The following is a 10941-nucleotide window of genomic DNA, read 5'->3' on the forward strand; positions in this document are numbered from 1 at the left end:
ATTAAGGCCCAACAGCGGTGCTTCATATTTTGTTATGTTGTTTGTGACTTGAAAAACCAACTTAAAAGACAGTTGAATACTTTCTTTCTTTGGAGATACTAGCACCACCCCTGCTCCTGTAGTTTCCCTGGAACATGTTCCATCAAAGAACATCTCCCAAATCTGACTTCCTTGTTCTTCTTTGGCCTAAACTACTGGTTTCTTGAGCTGAATTGAGGCCTTCTGAGTTTCTTCTATTTGGAGAATACATGCTCCAAAATCAGTGTCCACTGCATAAATGGGATGATTTGTAGGATTCTTCTCATCACTAATGATGTATGCCAACTAAGCTTCTCTGCACAATCTCCTGCTCTCTCCTCCAAACACTGGGACAGTTGCATAAGATAGATCATTTTGTAGTGTTCCACCTAGTCTCTTAATCCACCCTCTGGACAGCAACATGCCAAACTTAGGAGGGACATCTGCTACCACAATATCCATCATCATACTCTTCATGGGCAGCTGAGTTAAGGTAATGGCCAGATCTTTAATCAATCCAAGACATTTCACCTTCCTTGAATCAAAAGAAAATAAATCATGATAGGGTCTAGTGATATCAAGGCCTAACTCTTCCATGATAGCTTTAGGAATTAAATTGTGACTGGCCCCTGTGTCTAGCAGGCAATTGTGGAGGATTTTGTCATGAATGGTCAAGGATACATAAAAAGATGGAGAATTATTATACGCAAGTTCAATCATAGGGCTGAGCACAATGGCAGTCTTGTCATCTTGCAAATTGACAGAGTCAGTGGAGGTTTGTGTGGTTTCTAGCTCAAGGGCTTCAAGGATAGGCTTTCTAAATACTTCATTCCTCACCAACTCTACCAGAGGCACAACTATTTTCAATTTCTGAACTTCTAACTCCAAGTTGAAAGAAGAAGATGACTTATCAGAACTTTTTACCTCTTGAACTGGAGCTGTGAGGATGATTGCATCAGCTGCTGGTATTCTCTGCCTGCTATTCTATGACTCGGTTTGGACAGCAGCTCTCTGGGCATGGTTCTCTTTGACATTTTTTGCATTTGATCTCAGGTTATATCTCTGCTGTTGTTCAGCTTGTAGGACAACTTCTCTATCCCATTCTTGACTGTCTTGTTCCTGCAGCAATGATTGTTCATACTCAGCCAATGTCAAAAACGCAGTGTTGCCTTTATCTTCCATGCAGCGAATTTCATTCTCATCTTCTTCAACTTGTTCTTCCTCCATGACTACATTTTGGAAAGGAGCTTTAACTTTCTGTTCTTCTTTTGATTCTTCACACCTCTGCATAATTTTTAACTGCTCATTTGCTCTTCTGAAAGGATTTGGATTTCTTGGAGCAAATGTGTTCTGCTGCTTTGTTTTCCCTGAATTCTGTTCAACTTTCAGCTTAGAAATTTCAGTAGCCAATGACTCTATCATCTTAGTAATTTTGTCCAATTTAGGCTCTGAAGATGAAGCAGAAGAAGTAGAAGCCTGAGCTCTCTGTCTCCTCCTGTCAGCTTGATTTTTTAACTTTTCTGCAGCCATAATGTTAGACTCTACTTCTAGTGCTGCATCCTGCATATCAGCTAGAGTAGCACATCTCCTTTCTCTCAACAACAAGCAGAAATCAGAGTCAAAAGCATTGGCATAAGTTAGTTTGGCAGAGGTAGGAGTAGGCTTTACCTCAGCTGGTATCTTACTATACATTCAATTGAATCTTTTATTAAAATCAGGCAAAGATTCACCATTTTCCCTCTTCAGATTGCCAAACTCAGTATGATAATACAGCAAGCCTTTTTTTATCTCCCCATTGCTTCAAAAACGCATCATCTAATGCTTCAATATTAGTTATAGATCTCTGGGGTAATTCTCTAAACCACTTCCTAGCCTCTCCATCAAGGCTCTGGACAAAAAATATCATCCACACATCATTTTCACTTATATCTAAATTATCAGCATAACTGTAAAAAGCTTCAAGATGTTCTCCTGCTGTTACTCCCTCTGTTCCAGTGAATTTAGGCATATATTTTTTATATTCTCCCATAGGCATAGGATTTAAAGGAACAGGTAAGACCAAAGGTCCATATCTAGCAGCAACAATTCTCTCAATCTTCGTAGGTGCTTGTTGTCCTGCCATGACTGGAGTATTTGGAAGAATACTAGCAGATTGAATGGTAGGGAGTAATGTGATGAATGGTAGAGATAAAGGGATGTTTTGGACTAAATTAGAAACTTTCTTTGGACTGAGATTCGAAGGGGAACCAACTGAACAAGGGGCTGAATAAATCTCTGAAGGAATTTCCTTATTAACAGTGTTGATTTCTAAATCCTCAATCTGTATATCTTCAGCAATAACTTTATCTTTCAGAGATGAATGAGACTTCTTAGGCTTACCTGATCCTGAGGCCCCTTTCTGCGATGCTTTCTTCGATTTAACAGTCCTCTCAAGGTCGGGCAATGGTTTAGCTGGAGATTTCTGAGGATTTCTTCGAGTGTGTCTCACAAACTGAGCCAGAACTTCGATATGGAGTCACCAAATGATGGTCTTCCTCCAATGGAGTCGCCAGATAGATGATTACAACCAGAAACTGTGTTCAAACCTTTTCTATCATCAAAGCTTGAAGTTGTGTCGTTCTCCCAGGGAAGTTGAGCTTCAATTCTCCTCTCCCCGGCAACGGCACCAATTAATGTTATCACCCCAAGAAACTCTCCTAGGTTGTATATCAGAGATGCTCGGGAACATTACAAACTCAACAAAAATGTTGTAAAATGGTGGATAAATGTAAGAAATGTTGCATATTCAAGCCAGATAACCACTTCTACTATGCTCGACCCCAGACATGGGTGAACACCCCCAGACTAAAGGCTTTAGACCACCAAGTACTCACAGATTTAGGGAAAATGTGAAGATGGAGAACTCTGATCACACCAGTAGATGCACAGGACCTTGAGATGGCCAGCTGCAACCAGTTAAAAGGTCTGTCAATCTATTTCTTAATACACACACAGGATGACAACTCTCTGGCATTAAAACAATAGAAGCATGCATACAAATTCAATGATACAGCTAGATTTTAACACAGAGGTGGGATGACAGCCCCTCTAATGCTAAGCATTAACAACACATGAATAAATACATAACAGGCACAGCCTGGAACAAAGAAGAAGAAATGGAAAGTGAGCAATCAACAGCAAAAGAAGCTTGTATTAGCTGGAAATGAAGACCAGAAGCTGCAGGTGTCACAATAGTTGCAGTCTCCAAAACTTGAAGTTTACACCAAAATAACATTCATCAGCCTTATTACGTTTTTCTTTTGGGTATATATAGAGTTTTTTCATAAAATATCTCTGCAGACCCATGCGTGGAGGGGTCATAACTGACCACCAACTGCATTTACAATTAGATATGGGCTTCTAATACAGTTTGATTGTTTTAATGGACAAAATCGGCCTTTTGTACTTTGATGTCCTTCCTGAACAGGTGAAATATTATTTGAATGAATTTCAATAACTGCTGCAGTCCTTGAACTGCTCAAGGATCGTCCTTCTCGTCCTTGGCCGTGTTGTTACATGAATGCAGATAGCTGAGGATTTAATGTGCAGATTGCTAGATCATCTCTTCCTTCTTCGCATGCATGAGTCAAGCCAACAACACTGAAAAACGCCTTGAAAATGGACGAAGAGCCGAGAAAGAACGTTGGCCGTTGGATGGCTCAGATGGACGGCCTAGATCTGTTGGCGGGCAGCGTTGGGAGAAAACAGGAGTGCGATTGAGTAAGGGCCGTCGGATCTGGACGCGGCAGATCAGATGCGATGGTGATCGAAAACGAAGGTGTGAACAGCTAACGAGCGGGGGACCATATCGGAAGGGCGGTAAGCAGTTTCCCCACACCGCTCTTCGGGAATGGTGGTTTACGTACATGGAGGAGCGATGCAGTAGGAACAGACGCGTGGCAGCAGGAAACCACCGCCCCCGCAGGTTAACAGACAAGCAAGTTACAAGAGCGGGGGTTGCGTACTCCGTTGGATCAAGCGATGGATCATCGGAAGGTCACGGTTAACGCACCTATTTAGAGTTTGATGTGACACAGGTGAGGGGCGGGCCCGGGCTTTATTAAAACTTAGGGTTATGAATTTTATTATATGCGCGGGGTTATAAAGGTTATCGGGGTTTATAATATTAAAACAACAAAAACGCCCAAAACCTTTAAAAAAAAAAAAAAAGGTTTATGCGGTTTAATAGTGTTAAAACAAAATATGCCGGGAGTTGGTAAAAAAAGGTTTAGGAGGGCTTTTATAGTGTTAAAGGACTTAAGCGGGGAAAGACAACTTTTGCACTAATTTCGGGTGTAAAAAAAAGGTAATGGAGTTTAAATGAGCTTTGTGAAGAGATTAAGATAGAAAGGAAGCTATTGGGAGAAAAACAGAGATAGAGGGGGCCTAAAAGAGAATATGGAGGATTTAAGGGGAATGAGGAAATGGAGGTGTGGGGAAAATAGGGAGAGACAGTGATAACCATTATGAACCATCTCTGAGCTAGCAACCAAGGACCAAACGTATTCCTTCTCCTGGAAAATCAGCAGCACGTAGCAAAGCTAACAGGTCTACTAAAAAGTATGTGTAATCCAAATTCATTGGATGTGGAATTTAATTCTATATCCAACGGATTTTTGCACTTGCCATTTGAATCAATTTATAAGGAGTTAAGTTGAAAATATAATTAAAAAGGTAATTTTCTTCTTTTCCCTCCAAAAATATTTACCCTTATGGATGACATCATCATCTTGAATTTTATTGATTCTTTTAAAGTTGATTTGTTGAGTACATTTTTTGTTTTGATGTCTATTTTTAAAGTCAAAATTTCCCTAACAATTAGCTTTTTTCAGTTCTATTTTTTTAAAAGAAAAAATACGTAAAATCATTGTTGCATTAAATTTTCATCCTATGTTTATCATCTACATTGTAATATAATTTGTGTTCATCAACATGAGCATTGTGATTTGACATTAGGTTTCATTACGACATTATATGTGAGTCCTACTAGATCATTATAATGTGATGTTCAATTTTTTTTTAATTCATTTTGAATCATACTAGCATTATATCATCGTCACTAATACATTGTTGTTATTCGTTTGATGTCATATTACACCATTATCCCAATGATTTATGGTCACGATAACTAGGTGGTATATCATATGGTATTCATTTCGGATCCCCTGCCTTTTTTAAGTGGAGTGGGGGGAACTCTATATTGGTCGTAGATCAAGTTGGTGGGCCTCAAAGTTAGATTGCACCTTTTTTTAATGAAAGTTGAGGTTTGGTCTTCCTCCAGCCTTAGGGTCATGCTCTCATCTTTATTCATGCTCCTGCCTTGAATTACACCAAAGGGTCCCCCCCTTTGCTTTGACATCAATCATAACAAATTATGCAACAATAAAATCGGAAACCAGGGTTAATCGACACACAAAGACTAGTTTCTTCAGTCAATTTGGAAGTGGAAAAAATAGGATGATGTCAATGCAAGAGGAACTTCCAACAAAAGGGAGAAGGGAGAGAACTAACTTCACCTCCAAACCCTAGTGGCTTCCTTATTTAGGATATTTAAGGTCAAAGGGCGAAAATCTAATCCCTTCAATGGCTACTTGATGACAAATTTTCCATAACAAGAAATAAGAGTTCATAATCGATCTTGCAATTTTTTATATGGCACATGGAAAACCCTAAATCCCACAATTCATGCAAGTTGGAAGAAAATATCATTAAGTTACACCATTCAAGTAAGAATCACTTCATCAATCCAAAGAAAATTTTATCCATGCAAATATATCCTTCCTTAGACAATTTGCACTCCTACTTAGCCATTGTGTCTAAGTGATAGAAGAGAAACTAGTGTGCTCTCTTTGCAATAGCTAGAATTGAGTGTGTATGAAAATGATTCAACTAATTCAACTCCCCTCTATTTATATGAAGGTAACCAATTTGAATTAATCCTAATTTACAAGTAAAAGCCTTAAAAATTGACTTTAAGCGTTCAAAAAGCCTAATAGATCACAAGTTGACTGAGAGAAACTTTACGTAATGATAAAACACAACAAAAGACTCTTTTTTATCCACATGTGTGGGAAAATTAGCTCTCCAACATGATTTCATCCTCATAAAGTAATCAGATCCATCAATCAAGGTGGAAAAAAGGGTCCAAGAGTTCTCCTCACTCCAAGACATCTCATCAGAGTAAATGAATGTATTTCCAATCCACAACTCCTCATCCAAGATGTCATCCTCAAGAAGTCGTGTGTCATCATCCTATGGTTTTCGTGAGTAATGTGGAAACTGTAGTGCATGCTGTCATCATGAAAAGAAGGTGTGCTAACCCTCCTAAAATGTATCAAGTGGTCATCATCCTCATATGGGCTCTAGAACAAGGCAACACCCATCAAGAAGGTACAAAGCTAGCTTGGGAGCATCCAATTTCCTCTAGGGGCACATCATCAATCCTATCAGTGATTTTATTTATTTTCTTGAAGTTTCAACATTTGGAGGTGTAAAAGGGGTCATACAGTCATGTGGAGGCTACTTAAGGACCAAAGCTCATTTTTGGAGGGCAACATTATGGATCCAAGATCACAAATGCTCTTATGTTAGGTTAGACATCCTCTTTAGTGTTGTACAAAAGGGTCAATCCAAACCTCAAGGAATATCCAATGCATCTAAGATAAACCACCCAAAGAATACCCTTAGGATCAATTGACATCAACATAATTAGGTAAAGAAACTGTAATAGTATCATAATGGGTCATATTTAATGCTAGTGGCACAAAAATACTTCAAATAGACCTTGCCTTTAAACGTCTTTCTAGTTGATGATTTGTAAAGAAGTTACCACACTTATTGTTAGGATAAGAATTTACTTATCCCTATTAAGTGATTCTAGTCCCAATGGGAAAGACAATTCCTAGGAAGGCACATCAATCCATAAGTGCATGTGATACTGATGGTCATGGGATGGGAAAGATTTCATAGTCATGGTATCAACTAAATGGGGTCCAACCTATTGAGTGTAATGATGTAAGAGGGAGAAATCATGGGGACCTAAGTTACCCCTATCCTTAGCCTATTTTTACCACTCCTCCAATGTACCTTTCACTTCAATGATTTTCCTTCTCTTTCTTGCGTAGCCTTGGTAACCAACGTGCTTAATGCTTCCCAATACCCCTTATAGATGTAGCAATTGGGACATTCATAAGTTCCTCTGTTTAAATGGAGCGTGATATGATAGGAACTAGATAATGGATAATGAGGGAGGTAGACCTTAATATAGGTTTTTGTCCATGAACTTTAATCTTGTCCCAAACATCTTTTGCATTTTTGGCTACATATGATTTTATCTTTCTTTCAATTGTATCAACATATTATGGGCAAGAATTTCTAGACCCTTGCTCAAAGATGAGGATAAGAAGGAGCTAATACTGATGAAAAATGGAAATCAACCCAAAGAGTGGAGGTGGATATAGGGGATCGATGGAAAGTGATAATTATGGACTATCTTAGTCATACTATATCAATCAATTCCTCCTATTTGTGCCCCTATTGAAAAGAGGAAATAAAAAATGCCTCAAGGAGGATCACGTTGGCCTAGGGGAAAGGGGATAGCCTCCTAGGTGAAGCATGGGAACAAGGATACAATCAAGAATGGTAAATCATACAACTAAACCTATGATTCATATTAGAATGCCCTTAAAATTAAATGAAAGCAAATGATTACAAAAATGGTTCATGTACCTTTTAATAGAAGACCCACCTTCCTTCAATAAGTATGTTAGGTTAGGAAGAAGCCATTGACTGGATATATATGGAGGGATTTAAGGCATAGTTATATGTAGATCATCAATGGGGATGTTGGTTGGTGGGCTCATCAATTATGAGAGAAAAAATTCTTAGTGGTTACCCACTTAGGTGGGTAATAGGGACCAAAATCCTCCCAAAATGGGGAGGTATGATCTATATTGGATCATTATATCAGTTTTCATCCATCTTGATGTTTTTAGAGTGGAATAATTGGAAGAATCAACTTACATGGACATTTTTACTAGCAGGTTCTAGTTTAGAGAATTGGGATCTTAAACCTTTCGAAGGAAATTTGAGGCATGAAACAATGCTTTTGGGTGTTCAAAAGCTCATGCTTTTTCCAAACCCCCTGGTGTTGTTACACACTCAAAGACCTTTCCAATGGTGCAATAAAGGCGTCAAATAGACCCTGTATGTAAAATTCATGCCACCTAGAAGTTGAACTTCCTGATTTATCCACCATGATTCGAGAGGATGCCATGTTAGCCCTGTTACTCATAGAAAAGGGGCTAACCATATGGAGACTATGAATATGAATCTATAAGGATCAAATTTGTAACTCTAGTTAAGAGTTGGAGTCAAACTTGACCCCTATTTGGTTGTGGAGCTATGTTATAACCAAGCCACTAGGAGGAAGAGGGGTTTCATTCTATTCAAGTGCATTTTGTTACGTAACAACCCACGGACCATAAGTCTCAGGTAACTCCATAGAGAGTGTCTTCTCCTGTGTACTTGTATGATTTCCATTTTATAAAAAAAGAGCAAAGCAACCTCACCTTCCAGCTGAGTTTTCTCATGAAAGGATTTCCCAAAGCATATATTGGTGTTCATTGTAATTGGAGTGTGATTGTGTTTTACTATTCTCTAGTTTCTTCATTTTATTTATTGCATGCATGAAAAACAAAAATGCATAATAAGAAATCTAGAAACTAAAAGGAACTAACCCTTCATAGTATATATTTCAGTGTACTTTAATAAACATGTTGTGATGAACTATGTAGTGGTATATCTACGGTAGTTTATAGATCACAACACTTTTTGTGTGAACATCAATGTTGTTTTGATTGCAATGATTACTAGGACCCTTGCACATGCGTAGTGATTGTTCTCTTTATTGGGTATGTGTTATGTTATTTGCACAGCTAGCCCCAAGTGTTGTTACGTTGCGCCAGACATAGTAGGGGGCAATAGTCCCCCTGCATGGGATTCAAGGCAGCCGCTCGAGAAAAGAAAAAAAAAATTATGCAGACCCAAGGATGGGAGGCAAAACCAAGGATGGTGAGCAGAGCCACCCATGGTTTTGTGCATAGTTTTGGGCATGATAAATTTTTCCATGGTATTTTGTAGATATGGTCAAGGAAACTATCGTTATGTTCTAATTCAGGGTTAATGGATTGGGGGTTTATGAATGATTTGGCATGTATATAATGTATTGTAACATTGAAAGGAATATAATGAAAAATCAATATAGTTTTCTCAGATTTTGGTTCCATGAGAAAATTATTTGTGTATATCTTTTGCCCTCGCCATTGTATAATTTTTGGTTTTAAGAATTCATTTGCAAGTAATTTATGTACAGGGTTTAAACCTTCAGTCTTCTTTTCCTTTCCCATTTCCAATTCTTCTTCCCTTCCTTAAAAGCTTCCTAATGCTCTTTATGTTTTGAACCTTGATTGTCCTTTTCTTTGGCCTATGTTTTCTAGGTATTATGCTTGTACACAAGCCTATTCCATTGTTTTTGGCTTGAAAAATGTCACATGCGTTCGCAGATGGCTATGTAGACCTCTCAAATGCTTGAGGAGTACATATGGGCTCTTTGGAGAGACATCCAACGTGATGGACATCATCTTGAATTCATTGGTGTACTCGTGTACTCTTTACCCCTACCTCTGCCTACACTGATGCCATCAGATCCATTGTTCCTCTACATACCTAATAAAGTGGAATTGAAACCTTGTGAAGGTTTTAAATTCCTCCCACTTAGTTATTTTGGGATCAACCTCTAACCTAAGCATCTTTGTATGGATTTCCCACCAAGTTTGGGCATAACACTCTAAATTCAATCTAGCAAATGATATGTAATATTATTCACCTATGTGATGAACACTAAATTAATTGTGTAACTACTACAACCAATGATTCAATGTTAAAGCATAAATATCACCTTGATATGACTTGATTTCCACCTTTTCTTCCATCTTGAGGAGGGACTTTGAATGGTTCATGACACTTGAACTCAACTACACCCTTTCATGTTCTTTCCATGAGTTCTTCCTAATCCCTCGATTTTCCCTCCAAATTGACCTTTGAGTTGGAATGCCCATCCTCTCTACTCAACTCAAACTTGCTTTTTAGGGCCACCATGAGGAGGTTGAAATTATGGTTTGTATTTGAAACTTGTGCTTCCTACCACGCAAATCTCTCCTCTGCCAGATCTCAAAGCATTATTATGAATAGATTTGTTAGCCATGGTTGAGGTTTTATGACTTTCTGTTTAAAGTGATTACTAGATCCCCTGCAACTTCCACAAAAATTCCCAAAGAAGCATGCTTTGATACCAATATGATCTATAAATTGGCATGGATATTTCACTGAGAGTTTGTCACAATCAATGTAATAAAAATATACTAAAATCTATACTATGAGGGTTAATTGACTTAGATCCCATATTTAATTATTACAATTTTTTACTCATGCATGTAATAGATAAAATGCAAAAAATAGAGAACAATAAAATGCAATCATACACAAACCACAATGAACAAAAGATATGCTCTAGGAAACCCTTTCAAGAGATAACCCAGTTATAAGGCAAGGTTGTTATGCTCTCTCTTTCTTTGCAATGGAAATAATGTAAGTACAAAAGGAGAAGGCACTCTCAATGGAGTTACCTAATACTTGTGGCCTGATGGGGTGTTACAAACATTAAACCCCTTTTATTATGCTCTTTCACTCCCACTCCCATGTTATTCTATTGTATTATGAAACACAATACAATTCAAATGAATGGAACCCATTTTCCTCCTAGAGGCCTGGTTATAACATAGCCAAATAGGGGTTAGGTAGACTCCTTCAACTCTCAATTAGAGT

Source organism: Pinus tabuliformis, chromosome 4_1 (assembly GCF_031772625.1).
Source record: "Pinus tabuliformis cultivar Carrire ecotype Pingquan chromosome 4_1, CPIR1, whole genome shotgun sequence".
NCBI lineage: Eukaryota > Viridiplantae > Streptophyta > Pinopsida > Pinales > Pinaceae > Pinus > Pinus tabuliformis.